Source organism: Alligator mississippiensis, chromosome 2, assembly GCF_030867095.1.
Source record: "Alligator mississippiensis isolate rAllMis1 chromosome 2, rAllMis1, whole genome shotgun sequence".
NCBI classification, from domain to species: domain Eukaryota; kingdom Metazoa; phylum Chordata; order Crocodylia; family Alligatoridae; genus Alligator; species Alligator mississippiensis.
In genome coordinates this window covers 277,826,210-277,851,300 of record NC_081825.1, presented here as the reverse complement: position 1 = coordinate 277,851,300, position 25,091 = coordinate 277,826,210, and the positions used below count along the sequence as shown (strand labels likewise).

The window sequence follows — 25,091 nt, the reverse complement described above, 5'->3', positions numbered from 1 at the left end:
GCCTGACAGAAGTGCTAGGAAGAGATAGAATCCACATGAAAAGAGAGAGAAGAGCATCTTCACAGACAGGCTTGCTAACCGAGTAAAGAAGACTTTAAACTAGATTCACTGGGAGGTGGAGGCTAAAGTCCTGAGGTAAGTGGGGAAGTGGGTGACCTGGAGGAAGTGTAAGCAGAAGTAGCCAACAGGGAAAGTGCTCTCATTCTTCCTGAGAAATCAGAGCAATTGACTAGTTACTTTAGGTGCTTGAACACAAATGCACAGAGCCTGGGAAACAAACAGGAAGAATTGGAAGTCCTTGTCTAGTCACAGAACTATGACATGATTGGAATAACAGAGACTTAGCAGGACAGCTTGCAGGATTGTAGCATTGTCATGGATAGGTATAAACTGTTTAGGAAGGACAAGTAGGGGAGAAGAGGAGTTGGACCTTACATTAAAGAGCCATATGATTGTTCAAAGCTCCATCCTGAAACTGGAAATAGGCCTGTTGAAGGTCTGGGTTAGGTTCAGAGGGGAGAACAACAAGGATGGTGTTGTGGTGGGGGTCTGCTATAGACCATCAGACCAGGAGAAGGTTTGGCTTTCTTCAAACAGCTAATGAAAGTTTCCCAATCACAGGCCCTGGTTCTCATGGAGGACTTCAATCACCTGCTGGGAGGACAACACACCAGTGTGCAGGCAATCCAGGAAGATTTTGGAAAGTGTTGGGGACAACTTCCAGGTACAAGTGCTGGAGTGGGCAACTTCTTGACCTGCTGCTCACAAACAGGGAAGAATTGGTGGGGAATGTATAAGTGGATGGCAACTTGGGCAGCAATGACCATGAAATGATTGAGGAAGCTTGTAAGTGGAAACTTGGACAATACAAGAGCATTGCTCGGGTATGCAGGGTTGAAGTCAGGAAGGCCAATGCACAATTGGAGTTGCAGGTAGCAAGGGATGTGAAGGGTAACAAGAAGGGTTTCTACAAGTATGTTGGTAGCAAGAGGAGGGTCAGGGAAAGCATGGGTCCCTTACTGAATGGGGGAGGCAATCTTATGACAGAGGATGCAGAAAAGGCTGAAGTGCTCAATGCCTTTTTTGCCTCAGTCTTCACAGGCAAGGTCAGCTCTCAAACTACTGCACTAGACAGAACAGTTTATGGAGGAGGTGAGCAGCCCTCATTGTTGAAAGGACAGGTTAGGGGCTACTTAGAAAAGCTGGAAATGTGCAAGTCCATGGGGCCAGATGGGATGCATCCAAGGGTGCTGAGTGAGTTGGCTGATGTGATTGCAGAGCCATTGGCCATCATCTTTGAAAACTCATGGTGATCAGGAAAGGTCCCAGATGACTGGAAAAGGGCAAACATAGTACCCATATTTAAGAAAGGGAAGAAAAAGGATCCAGGGAACTACAGACCAGTCAACCTCACAAAGTCTCTGTGAAAATAATGGAGCAGATCCTTGAGTAATGCATTTCTAAGCACTTGGATTAGAAAAAGTTGATTAGGAACAGTCAGCATGGATTCACCAAAGGCAAGTCATGCCTGACCAACCTGATTGATTTCTATGAGGACATGACTGGCTCTGTGAATTCAGGGAGACCAGTGGCTATGGTGTACTTTGCTTTTAGCAAGGATTTTACAGTCTCTCAGAGTATTCTCACAGAGAAGCTAAGGAAGTAGGAGTTGGATGAAAGGACTGGAAGGTGGATAGAAAACTGGCTGGAATATTGGGGTCAGAGAGCAGTAATCCATGGCTCGATGTCTAGTTGGCAGCTAGTATCAAGTGGAGTGCCCCAGGGTTCAGTCCTGGGGCCAGGTTTGTTCAATGTTTTCATCAACAACCTGGAAGATGGCATAGAATACTCCCTCAGCAAGTTTGCAGATGACACCAAAATGAGGGGAGTAGTAGATATGCTGGAGGGTAGGGCTAGGATTCAGAGTGACCAAACAAATTGGAGGATTGGGCCAAAATGAATCTCATGAGGTTCAACAAGGAAAAGTGCAAAGTCCTGCATTTAGGATGGAACAATCTCATGCACCAGTACAGACTGGGGGCTGACTGGCTGGGCAGAAGCTCTGCAGAAAAGGACTTTGGGGTTATAATGGACAATAAGCTATATATAAGCCAACAGTGTGCCCTGGTTGCCAAGAAGGCTACCAGCTTACTGGGCTGCATTGGTAGGTGTGTTACCAGTAAGTCAAAGGAAGTGATTATTCCCCTGTATTCAGTACTGATGAGGCCATATCTGGAGTACTGTGTTCAGTTTTGGACCCCCTGCTACAGAAAGGATGTGGACAAATTGGAGAGAGTCCAGCAGAGGGCAGCAAATATGTTGAAGGGTCTGGGGACTTATGAGCACTTATGACTTATGAGGAAAGACTGAGGGAACTGATCTTATTTAGTCTAGAGAAGAGGTGACTGAGAGGAGACTTAATAACAGGCTTCAACTACCTGAAGTGGGGTTTGAAAGAAGATGGAACTAGACTAGGGGTGGGCATTTATTTCGGGCAGAGGGCTGCTTACCCAGTTTTGGCAGGCTGTCAAGGGCCACATGGGTAGCCCCACCCCTTGACAGTTGCCCCGCCCCCTGGTCGCCATCTTAGAACCAATGTCCTAATGTCTTTGGTCCCAAGACATTGGGACATTGGTCCCATGTCCCAGGGCCAGCACGGGTGGGACCCAAAGTGGGGAACAGGCTAGCAGAGGTCTGTGGAGCTGGGCTGGCCTGTACCAGCAGGGAGAGGGGGGAACTGGCCTGGCTCCAGAGCCCCTGCCAGACAGGACCCTGTGCTCCTGCCACCTTGCTCTGGGCCCCGCCAGCACTGGTGCCCGGGACACCGGTGCCGGCCCCATGCTCCTGCTAGCTCCCACACCTGCCAACTCCCAGTGCCCCCCAGCCCTGTGGTACAGGCAGGTGCACAGCCCCGACCCCCCCTGCTCGCCGGCAGGGAAGAAGCTGGTGCTGAGCACAGGGAAAAGTGGCCCCTCTCCCACCACATGGCTGGCGCTCCCTTCTGCAGCCACTTGCAACCCACACGGGGGTGTCCTGTGCAGGCACAGGCAGTGCCACTCAGGCTGTGAGTGGCTGCTGTGTGGGACGCTGGCCACGGGGTGAGTGAGGAGCCGCTTTCCCCCATGCTCAGCACCAGCTTGTAACCCAGCTCTGGGCTCGCCTGTTGGGGCTGCACACAGCAGCAGCAGCTGCAGCCCCTCTGCATGCCATGCTGGGCAGTGTTGGCTGCTGCTGCCTTCCCAGAGCACATACTGGGCAGCCCACAGGTGGTGGTGACAAACACTGCCCAGCACAGCAAGCGGGGGGACCACAGCTGCTGTCGCCACACACAGCCCTGATGGGTGAGCCTGGAGCCGTGCAGGGCCCAGGCTGGCAGTGGGGCCGGGTTACAAGGTGGTGCTGAGTGTGGTGGGGAAAAGCAGCCCCTCTCCCATCCCACAGCTGGCACCCTGTGCTACAAATGCTCACAGCCCACGTGGAGCTGCCTGTGCCTGCTCAGGACAGCCCCGCGTGGCCTGTGAGCAGCTGAAGCAGGGAGCATGGGACACGGGGTGGGAAAGGGCCACTCTCCTCTGTGCTGGGAAGGAGCAGGGAAGAAGCCCGGGGAAAAGTTGAGCATGGGGGGAGAAAAGTGGCCCCTCCCCCCACCCTGTGGCTGGAGCTCCCTGCTGCAGCCACTCGCAGCCCACGTGGGGCTGTTCAGAACAGGCACAGGCATCTCTATGCGGGCTGCGAGTGGCTGCAGCACCAGCCACGGGGCGGCTGAGTGTCCACCTTCCCCCCTCTGCACTCAGCTTTTCCCTGGGCCACTTTTCCCCAGGCTCCTTCCCTGCCTAGGATCTTCCCCTGCCCACCTCCCCTGCCTTTCCCTTTACCTGTGGTTCCGATGCAGGTCAGCCACATGGTCCCAGGCCAGAAACCCCTGCTGGGGTTTCAAGCTGGGGGGGCGGGGCCGGGAAGGCCCTGCTGTATGGGAGCCCACCGGGCTTCCCCTGGGTCCTACTGCCCTTGGTTCCTGTGATTTTTGACAGGAACCAAGGGCAGAGAAATATAAATTTTCAAATTTTTTAGGAGCCCTACGGGCCAGATACAATGACATCGCAGGCCAGATTCGGCCTGCAGGCTATATTTTGCCCACCCCTGAGCTAGACTGTTGTCAGTGGTTGCAGATGACAGAACAAGGAGCAATGGTCTCAAGTTGCTACAAGAGAAGTTTAGGTTAGATATTAGGAAGAATTTGCTCACTAGGAGGGTAGTAAAACACTGGAACAGGTTACCCAGAGAGGTGGTGGAAGCTTCATCCTTGGAGGTTTTCAAAACGAAGCTAGACAAAGATTTGGCTGGGATGATCTGGGTGGAGATGGTCCTGCTTTGAGCAGGGGGTTGGACTAGATAAACTCCTGAGGTCCCTTCCAATTCTAACTTTCTATGATTCTGTTTAATGAAGTTAGACATATACAAGTCCTTGGGGCTGGACATGATGCAACCAAGGGTGCTGAGGGAGTCGGCTGATGTGATTGTGGAGCCACTGACCATCATCTCTGAAAACTCATGGCAACTGGGAGAGGTCCCAGACAATTGGAAAAGGGCAAATATAGTGCTGATATTTAAAAAAAGGGAAAAAGGAGGATCCAAGGAACTACATACTGGTCAGCCTCACTGCAGTTGCTGGAAAAATCATGGAGCAGATCCTCAGGGAATCCATTTTTAAGCACTTGGAGGAGAAGAAGGTGATTAGAAACAGTCAGCATGGATTCACCAAGGGCAAGTCATGTCTGACCAATCTGATTTCCATCTGTGATGAGATGACTAGTTCCGTGGTTGTGAGGAGACCAGTGGATGTGGTATAGCTTAATTTTACCAAGGCTTTTGATACAGTCTCCCACAACATTCTTGCAGGCAAGCTAAGGAAGTATGGGTAGGATAAATGGAGTGTAAGGTGGATAGAAAACTGTCTGGGTCATTGGGCTCAGAGGGTAGTGGTCAATGGCTCCATGTCTAGTTGGCAGCCAGTATCAAGTGGAATGCCCCAGGGGTCAGTCCTGGTGCCAGTTTTGTTCAATATCTTCAACAATGACCTGGAAGAGGGCATAGAGTGCAACCTCAGTTAGTTTCCAGATGACACCAAGCTGTGGGGAGTAGTATATGCACTGGAGGGTAGGGTTGGGATACAGAGGACTGGGTTGCATGAGAAGCTTTACTGAGCAGTAGAGCTAATAACTGCACAGTAAGCATCCACATCTACATATGCAGATACGTACTACATGCTAATTAGCTCTACTTGTCAGTAAATTTGCTACCTACAAATGCAAGTAGCAAATTTACTCATGATTAGTAACTGCACAGGACCACAGGTGTAGATGCCTGACTGGGAGCAATTATGCTCCCAGTCAGCTGGGCAGTAGGGGGCGGGGGATTGCTCCCTACCCCCAGGAGCTGCCTGCTGCTGGGGCAGGCTCTGCCATTAGAATCCAGGTGGGGACAATGTTTGCTTGCCTTGGCAGCAAGGAGATCCCAGCCTCTGCTCCATGATCATGGGGCTGGGAGATCCTTATAAGGAGATAAGGATCTCCCAGCCCTGGCCCTGCAATCAAATGATCACTGGGAGCTCCCTGCTCCTGGGGCAGAGGGACATTGTCTCTAACTGGACTCCAGTGTTAGAGCTTGCCCTGGCAGCAGGCAGCTTCCAGGGGCAGGGAGCAATTTTACAGCTCCTACCATGAGACAGCTGTCTTCTGGCCCATGGGCTAGCACCCAAGAGGGGCCTAGAGCTATTTGCAGAGCCACAGGGAGCAGGAGCAGTCTGCTGCTAGGAGCAGCAAATATTCTCCCATGTCCCTGCGCATGTAGACGTATGCCCTAGACAGTTTACTCTTGAGTAGTTTACTCAAGAGTAGACTGTTCCTGGATTAGTTGCACATGTAGATATCCTGAGAGACATCTAGAAAAATTGGAGGATTGGACCAAAAGATATCTCCTGAGGTTCAATAAGGAGAAGTGCAAAGTCCTGCCCTTAGGATGGAACAATCACTACAGGCTGGGGACTGACTGGCTAGGCAGCTGCTCTGCAGAAAAGGGCCTGGGAGTTACAGTTGACAATAAGCTGAATATGAGCCAATAATGCGCCCTTGTTACCAAGAAGGCTAACAGCGTATGGACTGCATGGGTAGGAATGTTGCCATCAGGTCAAGGGAAGTGATTATTCCCCGCTAGTCAGCACTGGTGAGGCCACATCTGGAGGACTGTGTGCAGTTTTTTGCGCCCTCCACTACAGAAATGAAACAAAAATGGTGAGGGAGCTGAGGCACCTGACTTCTGAGGAGATGCTTACTAAATTGGGCTTATTTAGTCTGGAGAAGAGAAGACTGAGAGGGGATTTAATAGCAGGCTAAAATACCTGAAGGGCGGTTCCAAAGAGGATGGAGCTAGACTGTGTGTGGATACCTTTAAGAGTGTTATGTATAGGTTGTTATATTGACCCAGGAATAGCAGGAGGGAACAGCAGATTAGTAGGCTAAGAAGGTTCTTTGAATAAACAAGCATTATCATTTTATAAGTTTAACTCCTTGGTCTTCTGAGAACAATACATGGTACCAGGAGTTGGGTATGAAGAAAGACAAAAAAATGGGGCATCTCAGAATTCCAGAGTTAAAGCTGTCCAGCAATACAGCAGAAAACTGGAAGAAATTTAAGCAGACATTCACTATATATATGACTGCCAGTGGAGGTACAGAGAAGGAAGATTCACTGAAGGTAGCTATTTCTTTTAAATATAGCAGGTCCAGAAGCTCTGTCTCTTTACAATAGCCTACAGCTGTCAGAAGCAGAACAGAAAAGCTATGGTATAGTAATTAAAAAGTTTGAGGAATATGAAACAAAATGAAACCTCTGAATGGTATAATTTTCACATAAGATAGCAGAAAGAGTGAGAGACAATAACAGAGTTTGTCAAAGACTTCATAGATTTCATAGATGTTAGAGCTGGAAGGGACCTCGAAGATCATCAGGTCCAGCCCCCCTGCCCAGGGGCAGGATGTCAGCTAGGGTCAAAGGATCCAAACATTTCTTGAATGAGTCCAGAGTAGGTGCCTGCACCACTTCTGGAGGGAGCCTATTCCATGTCTTGGGGGCTTGGAAAATAAAGAATTTTTTTCTTATGTCCAGCCTAAAATGATCTTGGAGTAGTTTATGATCATTGGTCCTTGTTTTTCCTTGGGGCGCTCTGGTGAACAGACCTTATCCCAATCCTGATGAACACCCCTTGTGTCTTATAGGCAGCCACCAGATCCCCCCTGAACCTGCAGTTTTCCAGACTGAAGAGTCCCATGGCTCCCAGCCTCTCTTCAAAAGGCCTATTCTCTTGCCCTCTGATCATGTGCGTGGCTCTCCTCTGGACTCTCTCAAGCTTCTCGACATCCTTCTTGAATTGTGGAGCCCAGAATTCAATGCAGTACTCCAGCTGTAGCATCACTAAGACTGAGTACAGCTGGAGGATAACATACTGAGATTTACTTGAGAAGCATCTATGAATGCAAGCCAGAGTAATGTTTGCTTTATCAGCTGCGACATCGCATTGGTGGCTCATTTTCATCTTGTGGTCAGCCATAACCCCCAAGTCTCTTTCATTAGTGGTGCTAGCAAGCATAGCGCTGCTGAGCCTATAAGCATGCTGCGGGTTTTTTTCCCCCCGAGGTGGAGTACCTTACATTTGTCAATATTGAATGTCATCAGGTTTGTATCCACCCACTTACTAAGTTTATCCAAGTCAGCCTGTCCTGATCAGTAGCTTGTCCTCAGGGGTGAACGCTATGCCCCCAAGTTTAGTGTCATTGGCGAACTTAGCCAGCGCGCTTCCGACACCAATGTCCACATTGTTGACAAAGATGTTAAAGAGAACTGATCCAAGGACAGATCCTTGGGGGATGCCACTGGTCATGGAGCACCATAATGATCCATTACCATCGACCACTACTCTCTGGATCTGACCTCAGAGCCAATTTCTCAGCCATCAGACTGTGGTTTAACCAAGGCCACAGTTGGCCAATTTCTCCATGAGGTCATGGAACATCAGATCAAAAGCTTTTTTAAAGTTCAGATATATGACATCAGTCTCTTCTCCCTTGTCCAGGTGATATGTCATCTGGTCATAGAAGGAGATGAGATTGGTCAGGCAAGACCTACCCACGACAAACCCTTGCTGGCTGTCCCTCAGGATGTTGCCCTCAGCCGGCTTATCCAAAAGGGTCTCCTTGATAATTTTTTGCAGAATCTTACTGGGGATTGAGGTCAAGCTGATTAGCCTGTAATTCCCGGGATCTACTTTCTGCCCTTTCTTGAAGATGGGTACCACATTGGCCTTCTTCCAGTCTTCAGGTACTTCACCCGAGTGCCACGAGTTTTCAAATATTTTTGCCAATAGTTGGGCTATGACACCTGCCAGCTCCTTGAGTATTCTAGGGTGTAATCTGTCAGGACTTGACAGATGACTTGAAGGTGTCCAGCCTCTCAAGGTGATCCTTTACTAGATCAACACCGATGCTGGGTATAAATATGCCCTCTCCCTGGCCATCCCGCATCTTGCTAAGCAGGGCAGTCCCACTGGATTGATGAAAGACTGATGCGAAGTACCCATTAAGCAGATTGGCCTTTTCCTCCGTGTAAGACCTCAGACTTCTGAGCCAGACATGCAACTTTGGAGGCCTAAAAGAGTCCATGATCAGAGACTAAATAGTATTAGGTGTAAGGGACACAAGCCTCAGGAAAAGACTGCTAGAGCATCCTGAGCTTAATTTGGAAAAGACGGTTAGAATGTGCCAAGCAGCTGAGATAACAAAGGCTACAGGCTACAGAAGCTGGAGAAAAAAACAGAACAAGCTGAGCTAGACAGGATTACAAGACTGCAAAAACCTAAGGCAACAGACAAACAATAGAGAAAGGTGTTTGTGCACTGCTTGTAAAACACAAGGGCAACATAGTAAAAGTTAAGTTTGTAAGTGTGGCCAGATAAGGGTGAATAATGAAATCTCTCTCCCTGGGACTTGCCTGCCATGCTTTCATAGATTCAGATTGTAGAGTTGGAAGGGACCCCGAAGGATCATTGCGTCTGACCCCCCGCCCCAGACAGGAAAAGGACTGAGGTCGGACAACCCCAGCCAGGTGCCTATCTAGCCTTCTCTTGAAGATCTCCAAGTTAGGTGATAGTACCACCTCTCTTGGCAGCCCGTTGCAGATTCTTGCTACCCTTAACGTGAAAAATTTCTTCCTAATGTCTAACCTGAATCTGCTTTCCACTAGTTTGTATCTATTGTTCCTAGTTACTCCTAGGGGTGCACTGGTAAATATCACATCTCCAACTCTCTGTTGCCCTCCCTTGATAAACTTATAGGCTGCTACATGGTCTCTCCTCAGACATCTCTTGTGAAGGCTGAAGAGATCCAGATCCCTCAACCTCTCCTTGTAGGGTCTTGTATGGAGGCCACTAATCATACGAGTGGCCCTCCTCTGGATCTTCTTCAGATTCTCCACATCCCTCTTGAAGTGCAGCACCCAGAACTGGACACAGTACTCCAACTGCGGCCTGACTAGTGCTGCATAGAGGGGGAGCATCACCTCCCTCGATCTGTTGGTCATGCATCTGCAAATGCACGATAAGGTGTGATTGGCTTTTTTGATGGCTTCGTTACACTGCCGGCTCATGTTCATCTTGGACTCAACTATGACTCCAAGATCCCTTTCAGCTGCTGAGCTACTGAGGAGGTCATCCCCAGGTGTACAGGGGATTCCTCCTCCCTAGTGGAATACCATTTGCATTTGTCTTTCTTGAATTGCTTCCTGTTTTGTTCTGCCCATTGCTCCAACCTGTCCAGATCTGCCTGTATCCGCTTCCTGCCCTCCAGTGTGCTTTTGTTAACTTTGCCCCATAACTCGGTGTCATCTGCGAACTTGGGCAGGGTACTTGCCACACCCTCATCCAAATCGCTGATGAAGATATTAAATCACACCGGTCCAAGGACCAACCCCTGCTGGACACTGCTGCCCACCTCCTTCCAGGCTGAAAACAACCCATCCACCACCACTCTCTGAGTGCAGTCCCTAAGCCAGTTTGCCATCCACCTGACTGTAAGCGTCCACTCCACAGCCTGCTAGCTTCCTTATTAGAATAGGATGTGAAACTGTATCAAAGGCCTTCTTAAAGTTCAGGTAGATGACATCTGCTTCAGCTCCAGTGTCAAGGCAGTATGTTGCCTGGTTGTAAAAGGCTATAAGGTTTGTAAGGCAGGATCTACCTGCTACGAACCCGTGCTGGTTTCCTTTCAACATCAATTCCCCTGCTGCACCTTCACAAATGTGCTCTTTAATGATTTTTTCCAGTGTTTTCCCAAGGATAGAGGTAAGACTGGTTGGCCTAAAGTTACCCGGCTCATTATTTCTCCCCTTCTTAAAAATGGGCACCATGTTGGCCCTTTTCCAGTCCTCAGGGACATGGCTAGAGCACCATTAGTGCTCAAACAGCTGTGCCAGTGGCTCAGCTATGACACTGGCCAATTCCTTCAGCAGCCATGGATGGCAGTCACCTGGGCCTGCTGACTTGTACCCATCCAGCCCCTCCAAGTGCTCCTTAACTAAGTCAGCACTAACCTTTGGCAGTCTAGAGCCTCCTGGACATTTATCTAATAGTTCCAATTGGGGGAATTGTCTTGGCCAGGTACTCAGGAATACTGAAGTGAAGAACTCGTTGAAGAGCTCTGCCTTTTTCCCTGTGTCGGCACCAACTGTCCTGATTTGTCCTGCAGGGGCCCTATGTTACTCTGCGCCTTCCTTTTGCTTGCTATGTATCTGTAGAAGGACTTTTTATTGTCCTTGATTCTTGTATCCATCCTAAGCTCCAGTCCTGCCTTGGCCTGCCTAACTGATTCCCTGCAATAGTGCGCCAGGGAGGTATATTCCTCTTTGGTGGCTGCCCCCCACTTCCTCTGCCTATAAATCTTTTTCTTTGCCCCCAGTGTTTTCTGGAGTTCCCTGTTCAACCAAGGGGGCTTTTTTGTCCCCTTGCACCCTTTTCTGCATAATGGAATAGTCTCCTTTTGTGCCTCAAGGATCATTCCCTTGAGAAACCGCCAACACTTCTGGACCCCCATTAGCTCCATGCTCTTGAGTTCATCCACCTCACTAACTAGCTTTCTAAGTTAACTAAAATTGGACCTTCTGAAGTCTAACACTTTAGCCTCGCTGGTTATTTTTCCCACTCTTCACTGGATTGTGAATTCGACCAAATGATGGGTCACTATCTCCCAGGTTACTGTGCACTCGCAGGTTACCCATGAGATCATCCTCTGTTGCTAAGGCCAGATCTAGCAAGGCGTTACCCCTGGTGGGATTGGCCACCTCCTGGGTTAGATGAAGGTCCTGCAGGCAGTTTAAGAACCTACGTGAGGGGTTTGTTTTGGCCATCTGCTCCTCCCAGCAGATGCTTTGGAATGATGGAAGAATAAGAACAAAGAGGGTATAGTAAATCACCACAGAAGCAGGATAAAAGAAAATTGGTTTATTAGTAACTTCCCCACAGGTTGTGGAGCACCCTGGCTGTTCTCACAGCTTGCGGTCTTTCTTTTCTCCACCACTGTGCAGCCCACTCCCCCAAGTCAGTCCGCTCCACTCCAGTCCCACTCTCTTTCCTGTGGTACCAGCAGATCCTTTCTCCGTGCGACCTTCTCTCAGCCAGTAAGTTTATCTTCTCTTCCTCACCTTGCTTCGCTGGTCACCATGGTTACCTACACCCAGTTGGCGGGTCTTATCAGCAAGCTGCTCCAGCTTTGGCTCTGCCGCTCCTGGCGTCCCCTGCTGAATCTCTCCACGCTGTGCCCCAGGGGGCAAAGGAAAACCCCTTGCTGTGAACTTAAGTAGCTGCTGGCTGCTAACCAGTTAATATTCACTCTGAGTGTGACCCCCTTCCCAACTGTGTTTACTAAGTAATTAACTTTGCCCTGTCCCTGACCTGACTCTTCCCCCATACTTGCAACTTAGTAACATCAAAGGAACAGGGCTGTCTTTACCCTGTTACACACCTTCTCCCTCTGGTCTGAACATAAAGAACAAAACTATGGTGAGCAGTCCTTTTTCTGTTGCATTTGTCAAGGTCAAGTCAAGAGTGACAGCATCTCATCCTTCAGGTTGTGACAGGAAATCAGCAGCTACATTGGACCTGCTGGCCCAGTGCTCCACTGAAAAGTAAAAAGGCTGTAAGTCTAAAGACCGTCTTGTTAAACATGCATTGTCAGTTTTAGCTGACTGAAGCCACTTGAGAGGGGCACAATCCGTTATTAAAACAAATCATCTTCCCAGCAGATAATATTCCATCCCCCCACCGTCCCAACTGAATCACTACAGCTATGTGAAATGTGAATGGAATAATGGGTTACTGGAGGTGATAGCTGCTTGCTTGCATAAGCCACTGGTCTTTCCTCCCCCTACTCTTTTTGGAACAGGATAGCTCCTAAGGCTGTGCCTGAAGCATCCATCTGTAGGTAAAATGTTTTCTCAAAATTTGGGGTATACAATATTGGTGCCTGGCATAAGGCACATGTGATGTCTTCAAAGGCCTGAACTACTTGGTCATTCCATCTGACTGGATTTTTCTTCCCCCTGGTTAGATCTGTAAGTGGGGCTGCTATTTGAGCAAAATCTCTTATGAACTGTCGATAGTAGTTAGCAAACCCAAGAAAGGATCTTAATTTTTTCAAAGTCTTGGGGAGTGTGTATTGCCACAGGGCATCAACCTTATCAGCTACTGGCTGAATTCTGCCATGACCCACAATGAACCCCAAGTACGGGGTTTCACTTTTTCCAAGAGAGCATTTCTTTGGGTTTGCTGTCAGACCTGCCTTGCATAGTTCTGATAGGATGGCCTGCAGATGTTTGCAGTGCTGTCCCCATTCTTCTGAAAAGATTAATAGATTGTAGAGTTGGAAGGGACCACAATGGATCATCGTGTCCAACCCCCTGCCCCTGGCAGGAAATAGGACCGAGGTCAAATGACCCCAGCCAGGTGACTATCTAGCCTCCTTTTGAAGACCTCCAAGCTAGGTGATAGCACCACCTCTCTTGGAAACCCATTCCAGATCCTGGCCACCCTTAATGTGAAAAATTTCTTCCTAATATCTAACCTAAATCCACTCTCAACTAGTTTACACCTGTTATTCCTAGTCACTCCCTGGGGCGCCTTAGTAAACAGCACTTCCCCTATTCCTTGTTGAACTTCCCTAGTAAGTTTATAGGCAGCCACAAGATCTCCCCTCAGCCATCTCTTGTGAAGACTGAAGAGATTCAGCTCTCTCAACCTCCCCCCACAGGGTCTATCATGAAGGCTACTAATCATGCAAGTGGCCCTCCTCTGGACCCTCTCGAGATTCCCCGGGTCCCTCTTGAAGTGCGGTGCCCAAAACTGGACACAGTACTCCAACTGCGGCCTGACCAGTGCCGCATAGAGGGGGAGCATCACCTCCTTTGTTCTATTAGTCATGCACCTGCTAATGCACGACAAGGTGTGATTGGCCTTGTTGATGGCCTCGTTACAGTACCGGCTCATGTTTATCTTGGAGTCAATTATGACTCCAAGATCCCTCTCTGCCTGCGAGCTGCTGGGAAGGATATTCTCCAACCTATAGGTGTGCTGGGGGTTCCTCCTTCCCAGGTGGAGTACCTTACATTTTTCTTTATTAAATTGCATCCTATTTCTCTCTGCCCATTGATCCAACCTGTCCAGGTCAGCCTGAATCTGCTCCCTGCCCTCCGGTATACTAACTTTGCTCCATAACTTGGTATCGTCAGTGAACTTGGAGAGGGTGTTCTCCATGCCCTCGTCCAAATCACTGATGAAGATATTGAATAATATTGGTCCAAGGACCAAACCCTGCGGGACCCCACTGCCCACCTCCCTCCAGGCAGAGAAGAAACTATCCACCACCACTCTCTGGGTGCGGTCCCTAAGCCAGTTGGCCACCCACCTGACCGTGTAGGCCTCCACTCCACAGTCTGCTAGCTTCCCAATGAGGATAGGGTGCGAAACTGTGTCGAAGGCCTTCCTAAAGTCCAGGAAGATGACATCAGCCTCGGCTCCCGCATCCAGGCAGCGTGTGACCTGGTCATAGAAGGCTACAAGGTTTCTCAGGCAGGATCTACCTGTGACAAACCCGTGCTGGTTTCCCCTCACCATCATTTCCCCTGCTGGGCCTGCACAAATGTGTTCTTTGATTATTTTCTCTAGCATTTTCCCAGGAATAGAGGTAAGACCAACTGGTCTAAAGTTACCCAGCTCATCCTTTGTCCCTTTCTTGAAAATGGGCACCACATTGGCCTTTCTCCAGTCCTCAGGGACCTGGCCGGAACACCACGAGTGCTTAAACAGCTGTGCCAGTGGCTCAGATGATTATATCATTGATGTAGGCAGATGCATATTCCTGGTGGGGGGCCAGGACTCAGTCCATCAACCTCTGAAAAGAGGCCACTGCCCCGTGTAGGCAATTCCATCACTAGGGAATTCCATCTTCCTCCCTTTTCAATCTCCTTTTGCTTGTCCAGGTTTGGCAGGGTTCCCAGTCCTTTCCCTCTTTAGGGGTTCCCCTTCAGCCTCGGCCACAACATAGTCTTCTGCTAGCTTCAGGGCTTCAACAGTTTTAGGCAGATGCCTCCTGACCCCTTGCTGGGCACTCCCTCCCAGATCAGTCAGGAACTATTCAAGTATTATCAAGTCCACAACCTCCTCCCCCGTCTTCCCTTCCCTTTGGGATGTAGCCAACGTTCAGCTAGATCCCTTAATCTTTGGGCTAGTAAGTGTGGCCGAAGCTCCTCCCCCCGCTTCTTGGCCCTAATTTTTTTGTCTGCACATCTTGGGAGTCAATTTTGACCTTCTTATAATCTCTAGCCTTGGACTGGTTTAATGCTCTGTAAGCCACTTTTGCCAGTCTTATCAGTAGGGGTCTTTTTCGGGTGGCCCAGGTGTTGGGATCCTATTTTGCCACAATAGCTGAAGGCTTTGATGTCATCCTGAGGGCACATCTAATGCACTGAGGCTCCCCCCACTTCCCAGGACCAGTGTACCTGCTGTGCCTCAGTTTTCTTACTGAGGTCTTGTTGCTGCACAAACAGATGAATCCTGGCCTTGGCTTCTTGTGTCCTCATTTGCATAAGCTTCTTCATCTGGACTTGTTGTCCTTGCAGAATCCTCAATGTCAAGATGTGGGCTTGTTGCCAATCAGTGGGGTTCTGGACCTCCATGGACTCCGTCCTGCCGGGGTTTATTTGTTGCTTCCCAGCCAATGCACCACTTGTGGCCGGGAGAGGGTGAATAATGAAATCTGTCTCCCTGGGACTCGCCTGCCATGCTTTGGAATGATGGAAGAATAAGAAGTTAATTTCCCAAAGAGAGAAGGTATAGTAAATCACCCCAGAAGTAGGATAAAAGAAAATTGGTTTATTAGTAACTTCCGCACAGGTTGTGGAGCACCCTGGCTGTTCTCACAGCTGGCGGTCTCCCTTTTCTCCACCACTATTCAGTCTGCTCCACTCCAGTCCCACTCTCTTTTCTCTTTCCTGTGGTACCAGTGAATCCTTTCTCCGTGGGACCTTCTCTCAGCCAGTAAGTTTCTCCTCTCTTCCTCACCTCCTTGCTTCACCGGTCGCCATGGTTACCTACACCCAGTCTGCGGGTCTTTATCAGCAAGCTGCTCCAGCTTTGGCTCTGCCGCTCCTGGCGTCCCCTGCTGAATCTCTCCACGCTGTGCCCTAGGGGGCAAAGGAAAACCCCTTACTGTGAACTTAAGTAGCTGCTGGCTCCTAATCAGTTAATATTCACCCTGGGTGCGACCCCCTTCCCAACTGTGTTTACTAAGTAATTAACTTTGTCCTGTCCCTGACCTGACTCTCCCTGCATACTTGCAACTTAGTAACATCAAAGGAACAGGGCTGTCTTTACCCTGTTACAGTAAGAGTCCCAGGAAAGCTAGTGCCAATTATTGGGTTGAGAATCTGTAAGACTCTAGGTATGATTAAGAAAATGGATACCATTGAGGAATTAGAAAGCAAGAACATAGAAACAGATTTTTATCATGTGTTTCAAGGCATAGGGAAACTATCAACTGGGTGCATCTACACGAGCTGCTACATTGCCATAGCAAAGAGCTACGGTGACAAGCATTGCTATGACAACGTAGAGTGGGCAGGCACAAAACATGATGCCAATACTATTGTGCAGTAGCTTGTTTTTACTGTGCATTAGGGTTGGAAGTGACCCATGTGTCACTGGGACTGCACAGTAACAGCAGTTACTGTGCAGTCATTTAGGACTTGCTAAAGCAAGCCCGAAATTATTGTGCAGTAACAGCTGTGCAGTTGAGTGCATGTGTAGATGTGCTCACTGAGTACAAGCTAGAATTAAGCGATCCATATACTCCCACCATACATGCTCCAAGAAATGTTCCCCTTGTACTAAGGGAGAAACTGAAAAAGAAATTAAATAGATTAGTTAACATGGATATAATAGAAAAAGGAAAGCAAACAACTGCTTGGGTTCATTCACTAGTCATAATAGGAAAAAAAAAGATGGATCCTTGAGATTGTCTGGATCCTAAGCAAATGAACAGGTACATCAAAAGAGAGCATCTCCCGATTCCCACCAGGGAAGAGGTTTTTGGCAGATATGTTGTCCAGAGCATATGACGCAATAGAAAATGACAGAATTCCAGACTCAGACACAGTACATGTTAATCTAATTAATAGAGTGATTTCTGTCACAGATAAAATGGGGGTATTAATTGCAGAAGCTACTGCTCAGGACACCGCATTGCAAAAAGTGATAACAGCTATTCATGCTGGTCAGCCTGGAAAACATATACTTAGACTATACTCTCAGTTCAAGGAAGAGATATCAGTACTGGATGGCATTTTGTTCAAAGACTCATTACTTGTTGTTCGAGCAGTGCTAAAGAAATGCATGTTAAATAGAATACACGAAGGACATCTAGACATTGAAAAATGCAAAAGGAGAGCAAGGGGTGCATTGTATTGGCCCAACACAAATAATGACATAGAAGATGCTGTAAAGACTTGTACAACATGCCAAAAGTACACATCCGTGCAAAGAAAAGAACCCATGATGGTCATGGAGGAGCCCATAGCTCCATGGTATCAAATGGGCATTGATTTATTGATGCATACAGGAAAAAAAATGTGTTAGTGCAGATATTATTCTCACTATCCTTAATTTCGTTGCTTGAAAGCACAACAGAAAACCATGTCATAACTCACATCAAGTTGATTTTTACTAGACACGGGATTCCACAAATTGTGAGAACAGACAACAAACCTGTAACAGGTCACCCTCCCCAGTGCCATCTTCCCTGTTAATCCGTTCCTTATGTGGGGTGCCCTTGGAGTTTTCTTTGGAGTTCTTATGTCCTGCCCTCTACTCGTCTGCCACGTCTTGATGGAAATTGTTGTTGATGTTCTTGCAAGTGGGAGACTGCCTATTGTATTTTGTATGCTGGGGCCTTTCGCCTACACGGGCCTGACCCCTGTCTTTCTCTAGCAAGGCCTCCCCATCTAAAACCCACCAAACAGGGTTTGACTCTGAGGCTTTAGCCTTTTCCAGTGTCTGGAGCTTCAATCTGATGCCTGCCCCCCCCTGGCCCCAAGGCAAGGCCACCGGCCCCACAGCCAGGGGGGCCACAAGTTCAAGACCAGGGGACGGCCCTGAACTTGAACCCTCCCAGTCCAAAAAAACAAAACAAAGCAAAATCGCACCCCAGGTGCACCAGGCCTCCCCAGCCTTTCAAGATCATGCCTTCAGGCACCTGTGTCACCCTAAAGTCCTGTCTCACTCCACGCCTTACTGGCACCTGGGCTTTCTACAGCCCTGCAAAGTGCTGCACCTTCTCTGGCGCCAGGGTCGATGCACCCCCAAATGCTGCACCTTCTCTGGTGCTGGGGCCCTCACACTACCGTGGGTCCCCTATGAGGCCCCCTCCATCTCCTAATAGCCTCACCCAAACCACCAGTGTTATTCAATAATCAATAAAAGGAAAAAATAATAACTGTCACCAACCAATATGATCAAGCAAAGCAGCAGGTCAGCTTACATTTGCAGGGTTCATGCCTCAGCTCCCTATTGTCAGCTACAGTCCTTGCTGTGGTGCGGCTGCCATCCCTCCATGGCTTCCGTAGTTCCCGCCTTTGGACCACTCACCCAGCTTCTCTGTGGAGCTCTCGGAGGCGCTCCTTCCCCTTCAGCTGCTGCCCCCTCCCCCCCCCCCCCCCCGCCGCTCTGCCCAGAGTTTTTTTTATAGTCCTGCCCCTTCTGGTCAGCTGACTAGCTTGGCCAGGCTCAGCACTTAACCCCTTCCTTACCAGCACTCCATGCCCAGAAAGTTCTGGCCTTAAAGGGGCAGACCTGCTTTCTGTTTACAGGGCTAGGGTTCCCTGTTACAAGACCTCAATTCAAGTGTCTTGAGTTTAAAGAGTTAGCAAACAAATATGGATTCTGTCATAACACCTCAAGTCCTAAATACCCACAAGCCAATGGTCTGGTGGAAAATGGAGTAAAAATAGTGAATAAAATGTTGAATAAAGCTATCGATTCACACACTGATGTTTACCTATCACCCTTAAATTACAGGGCAACACCCATGAAACATGGATTGTCCCCAGCAGAAATCCTGTTTAACAGGAAACTCAAAACCAGGCTGCCAAATCTTGTGGATGATGCTCATCAGAAGAAAAAGCAAAATGTGAAAACATTAAAAAAATTTGACAAACTCAAACAAAAATGGCACTGTGATAGGGGCTCCAGGGAGTTACCACATCTGCACAACAAAATATCGTGCTTATTTCAGATGGACAAATGTGGAAACAAAAAGCAATAGTTTCCCATCAAATAGCTCTCTGATCCTATAAAGTAGTCACACTGGAAGGATAGGTATTAAGAAGGAACGGACAACACTTGCAGCCTGTAAAGCAGTGAAAAGAAGCAGCATTGGGAGATTCACCAAAGGAAACAGAGCTAACAACAAAACAAAAAAAATGACAAAGGAGATTTGAACATAACACAGAAGTAGAGACATCTGAACAAGGAAACCAAACAAGAACTGAACCAATAAGGCTTGAGAATGCAGAGAAACTGAGAAGATCACTTAGAGCTAAAAAGCCAACACAAAGACTAATAGAGACTTGTTAAATGTGCTTTAACAATGGATTGAACTGAACTTCCAATGTCAGTGGGGATATGTTACATGTAAAGCGGGAAGATGTGTGGGTACCTTTAAGAGTGTTATGTATAAGTTGTTATACTGGACTGGGAATGTCAGGAGGGAACCAGAGGGAATGATCAGCAGATTCATAGGTTCAGAAAGCTCTCTGAATAAACAAGCTTTATCATTCTGTAAGTTTAACTCCTTGGTCTTTTAAGAATAACACAAACTTATCAGTGGTGGCAGATGACAGAACTAGGAGCAATGGTCTCAAGTTGCAATGGTCTTAAGGGAAGTTTAAGTTAGATATTAGGAAGAATTTTCTCACTAGGAGGGTAGTAAAACACTGGAACAAGTTCCCGAGACAGGTTGCGGAATCTCCATCCTTAGAGGTTTCTAAGACTCAGATAGACAAAGCCTTGACTTGGATGGTGTAGTTGGAGGTGGTCCTGTTTTGAGCGGTGGGTTGGAGTGGATGAACTCCTGAGATCGCTTCCAGGGGGACCTAATTTTCTATGATTCTATGATTTTTAGTCTGATGATTTTGGTACTAGGTATATACCTCAACATTTCTCCCTTGTAGGAAGTAAAAAATGTCCCCTTGTCACATAAATATAAAACTCCTGTTACAAATAAAATATTTATTCTAAAATGGCCTGAATCTTCTCGATATCAGTCTGATTCTTGAGACAATAGATTTGCACTTAGTGAGGCATCAGTTGTTAAACATTTGCAAGGATAGCTGTAGAGTTTGTATGAAATCTGTGTACTCAAACTATGAAGTTTGTATAGTCACAAGAGTGTCAGTCAGGCCAGTACACATGGTCCTGGCTTTCTGTGTTAACATGGGCTGTCCTGACATGCTTTTATCTGCACAGATACACTCTGCTGTTCAAGTTTGCTCTTGGCTCCAAGCACCCATTGAAGCAGGCAGACCATGACAGTTCAATACGTTATTATCTGGGTGGGCAATGGTGGAACAATGGGATACAATGTTCTTTCCCAATGGCAGAGGGAACCTGTAACATCCCTGTCTTTGACAAACGAGCTGGACTTACAACTTGTAACTAGTGCTTCCTGGGTTGCATCCTGTCTTGAAAGATAAAGTGAAGCTGACATGACCTTTCCAGGGTGCAAAAGCCTGTGCAGGGTATATGGAGGCACTGGGCTGTCCACACACCAGCATCCCCCTCTTGGCCTTGCTGGTTTAATCCAAAGGAAAGGCAGGTGCCAATATGTTTAGAATCAGTTTGGCTGCGGGAGCAAAGGAGATCAGATCACCTATTTGTCTGTCTGTTGAGGATCCAGTCCTAGCCTAGCTGCTGATCAGGGTTAAAGAGCTCAGTACACCTAATCATGGACTGGACTTCAGTTCCACAACCTTTTGGCAGCATTTTCACTGCCAGGAGTAAGACAAGTACTCTCTTCTAAGGTGCTTCTCTGCCCAAAGCCATGGGCATCCTAGAGGTTGCCAGGTTAACTGCCACCCAGCACTTGGTGTTAACTTGCAACAGGTAGTACTGTATTAGTAGCAAGCAAACCTAACCTGACCCTGGCTTCCAGGGTCTTAAATCCAAGTAAAAAAAAATGTAAAAAGCCCATACATGCACGTTGTAGGTTGTGTCCTTGAATATGCCTCTGAGATTTTTTTTCTAACTGAGGGTCGGAAAATTTTGGATTAAAGACAAGTGTGTCTTCTATTCAAAGGAATATAGTATTGTTTTGCACCTGTACAAAGTGAAGTGTTGTTCTTTTTTCCCTTCCACTGATCATTGGTGTGCTCAGTCACTCTTTTGGTTCATCTGCTCACTATTTTACAGATCAATGAGTCTATCCATTTTTCTGTGTCTGCCTTTGGAGAAGAGAAAATTCCCAAGGGCAAGAGGCAATTGGGCTCTTTCACCTCTCTTCTGTTGAGAATATCCCCATTTCCTGGAACTTACCTTCAAACTCTTAATCATCCTGATCCTCTGCAACTCCAATGAACTGAACCTAGTATACATGCTTAATGAGACCAACACCTTGACAAACTGATACTAGGTACTCTTTTCTCTGGTACTATCACACTCTTTTTTTTCTAATTTATTTCCCTGTACTTCTAGTTTGCTTTTATTTAGTTGGCTTATACTCACCACCGTAAGCCCTAAATATTACCTATATACCTTCCAATGAGCTATTTTTATGTTTTTTATTTTGTCTGAACTCAGTTTTTGGAATCACATTCATTGAATAGATTCATAGATGTTAGGGTCGGAAGGGACCTCAATAGATCATCGAGTCTGACCCCCTGCATAGGCAGGAAAGAGTGCTGGGTCTAGATGACCCCAGCTAGATGCCTATCTAACCTCCTCTTGAAGACCCCCAGGGTAGGGGAGAGCACCACCTCCCCTGGGAGCCCGTTCCAGACCTTGGCCACTCGAACTGTGAAGAAGTTCTTCCTAATGTCCTATCTAAATCTGCTCTCTGCTAGCTTGTGGCCATTATTTCTTGTAACCCCCAGGGGCACCTTGGTGAGTAAAGCATTACCAATTCCCTTCTGTGCCCCCGTGATGAACTTATAGGCAGCCACAAGGTCACCTCTCAACCTTCTCTTGCGGAGGCTGAAGAGGTCCAGGCGCCCCAGTCTCTCCTCATAGGGCTTGGCCTGCAAGCCCTTAACCATACGAGTGGCCCTTCTCTGGACCCTCTCCAGGTTATCCACATCCCTCTTGAAGTGTGGCGCCCAAAACTGCATACAGTACTCCAACTGTGGTCTGACCAGCTCCCGATAGAGGGGAAGTATCACCTCCTTGGTTCTGTTCGTCATGCATCTGCTGATGCACAATAAAGTGCCGTTAGCTTTCCTGATGACTTCGTCACACTGCCAACTCATGTTCATCTTGGATCCCACTAGGACTCCAAGATCCCTTTCCGCTTCCGTGCCACCAAGCAGGTTATTTCCTAGGCAGTAGGTATGCTGGACATTTTTTCTCCCTACGTGCAGCACTTTGCATTTCTCCTTGTTTAATTGCATTCTGTTGTTTTCTGTACATTTGTCCAACCTATCCAGGTCTGCCTGTAGTTGTTCCCTGCCCTCCGGTGTGTCCACTTCTCCCCACAGTTTTGTGTCATCCGCAAACTTGGACAGAGTACACTTCACTCCCTCATCCAAGTCGCTGATGAAGACATTGAAGAGTATCGGTCCAAGGACCGAGCCCTGCGGGACCCCACTGCCCACACCCTTCCAAGTCGATACCGACCCATCCACTACGAGTCTCTGGGTACAACCCTCTAGCCAATTCGCCACCCACCGGACCACACAGTCATCCAAGTCATAGCCTCTTAGCTTGTTCACCAGTATGGTGTGGGATACCGTATCGAAGGCCTTCCTGAAGTCTAAGTAAACGACGTCTACCCCTACTTCTGCATCCAGGTGCTTTGTAACCTGGTCATAAAAAGAGACTAGATTATTCAGGCATGATCTACCTGCTACGAACCCGTGCTGGTTTCCCCTCAGCATAATTTTTCTTGCCGGGCTCTCACAAATGTGAGCCTTGATAATTTTTTCAAAGACTTTGCCAAGGATGGAGGTGAGACTGACTGGCCTATAGTTGCCTGGGTCCTCCTTCCTCCCCTTCTTGAAAATGGGGACCACACTGGCCCTTTTCCAGTCCTCCAGGACCTGGCCCGTGCGCCACGAGTGTTCAAATATTCCCGCCAGTGGCTGTGAAATGACGTCAGGCAGTGCCTTCAGTACTCTCGGATGGAGCTCATCCTGGCCTGCCGACTTAAATGCATCCAGTTCCTCCAAGTGACTCTGCACCATCTCAGGGTCTATGCATGGCAGTCTGGCGCCCTGCTGCTGCCTCTCTACAATCCCAGTGAGAGACTTGTCGTGCCCCTCGCTTAGGAACACTGAGGCAAAGAACTCGTTGAGGAGTTCAGCCTTGTCCCCCCTGTCCGTCACCAATTGTTTCTGCCCACTTAGCAGGGGTCCTATTCCTCCCTGGGCCTTCCTTATACTCCCTATATATCTAAAAAACAATTTTTTGTTATCCTTAACTTGGGATGCCATCCTCAGTTCCATGGTAGCTTTGGCCTGTACACTGTCTAACTTAAAATGAATAAAGGTTTCATTTCAGCTGGACAGTCTGTTTCTTTTCTGCTGCAATATTATCCATTGCTTTTGTGGAAAGTCCTTTTCAGCTAGCTGTGTAGTTGTCATTCTCTTTGTACACACTATGTACATTCTGCTAGTACTGGTGCAGTGACATGTTTCATTGCATAGGCGCTGGCTCCTTGAGTACTTGGGGGGCTCAAGCACCCACCAAAAAAAATTAGTGGGTGCTTAGCACTCATAAGCTATGTTGGGTGAGCTGGATTTAAGTAATGTGCTGCCTCTTCTGGACATACGCAGGACTCAGAGTGGGAATGCAAAAAACCCCAAAACAACCCCCCTCCCCTCAAAACACCCATCAGCCCCCCCCCCCCCAAAGTTGGCACCTATGTTTCATTGCATTCCACCCCTCTAACCCCCTGTGCAAAGGTCCTTAACTACACTGGCTTTCCAAGAGGCGGAGAGAGCTCAAAGGCTTTGGCAGCAACGGAAGGAGCAGTGGAGGGGAATAGTGACCAGGCAGAAGCCTGTGGGCCTGAAGTTAACTCCTTGTGGGCCACAAGTTGGACAGCCCTAGACAGCACTCAAGAGTCATGGAACTGCATAAATATATGTATATTATTATGTCTAAACCTATGTATCTCTTGTGCTGGTTAAAGTAAAGACAGAACATATTTAGGAATTGCTAAAATACCTTTGAGCCTGGTTGTTTTTGTTACTCATGTGTCCTTGAAAGGTGGATGAAATGAAATCTCAGAGTACCCACAAGTTTGGAGCTGTGGAACAGGGAGTGCTTAAGCTACTGGGGTCTTGCTGAGTGGGGAGGGGGGGAGTGGAGGGAGGGTGCATGAGAACCAAAAGCAGGTGAGCAGCAAGTTTACAGTTCTGTGATCGGACAAGAGACAAAGGGTTTATACTCCAGAACTGTACCAGAGGCCAAAGGAAGAAAGGGTGTTCCAAACTACCTGGAGCAAGGGAAGCTTCAGAGCATGGATTTACTGTTCTGGGAATTTAATGCAACTGCGTGGTGAATGACCAAGCAGGAGGAGTTCTGTCAGGGCTACATCAGAAAGCTATCATGGTAATTTGGCATTCCAGGATACTTGGAAGAGCTTTATTGCTGATGATTTTCTGGTAGGTGCTCTTGGGTATGTAGCACCTGTTAAAAAATCCTATAACAAACTGAAAAGGGTGAATTCCCCTGCTGCCAACAGTTGTTCAATGACATTGGTCACTGAGAAGGTGGATGACCTAGTATAGAGAGGTCACCTTCTGACATCACTGTCTGATTAAGCCCTGCTTAAAGCAGGACTTTGGAAGATGTAATTCATTATGCTATAGATGGCTGGTAGCAGCTGATGATCTGTGTTCACTTTGAGTTTTGCTAGCCCTGATGGAGTTGTACCTATGGTGCTTGGGAACCTCTTGCTACACTATTGTCAGCAAATCTCTGCTACTTACCAGCACCATCTTCAAGTGTCAGACTAGAAATTGAAACAAGAGTTCCTATGAGTAGGCAAGAGTTTCTATGAGACAGGAGTTATGTTACTGTCTTCTTTACCTAATCTGTTTGTAACCAGATGCTGGAAATAATCCCACATGAAAGGCAAATGCATACTTCAGTGCTGTGCTATATGCCATTAGTGGTAGGAAATTCATACTCCCACTATAAAAGAATAGATCTCATGGATTTACTTTTCTGACTGTCTCTTTGTCCTTGCTTGAAATGCACGTTGAGCATAAAGTATTTCTCCTGC

General features: G+C 47.8%; 2 long non-coding RNA genes across 3 annotated transcripts; one reads left to right on the top strand and one right to left on the bottom strand.

Annotated features, from left to right (window-relative positions):
* LOC132248433 (uncharacterized) lies at nucleotides 1-19,866 on the top strand. The gene is made up of 3 exons (XR_009459627.1): nucleotides 1-135; nucleotides 622-724; nucleotides 18,668-19,866. It is a non-coding gene; the product is annotated as an uncharacterized LOC132248433 (long non-coding RNA).
* Nucleotides 11,531-18,267, bottom strand: LOC132248823 (uncharacterized). 2 transcript variants are annotated; one of them, XR_009460258.1, is made up of 4 exons: nucleotides 18,132-18,267; nucleotides 15,097-15,780; nucleotides 14,004-14,137; nucleotides 11,531-12,221 (listed from the first exon to the last, which is right to left on the bottom strand). It is a non-coding gene; the product is annotated as an uncharacterized LOC132248823 (long non-coding RNA). The 2 variants fall into 2 exon arrangements; XR_009460257.1 differs by having other exon boundaries at nucleotides 14,004-15,780.
* Nucleotides 19,867-25,091: the final 5,225 nt, after the last annotated feature.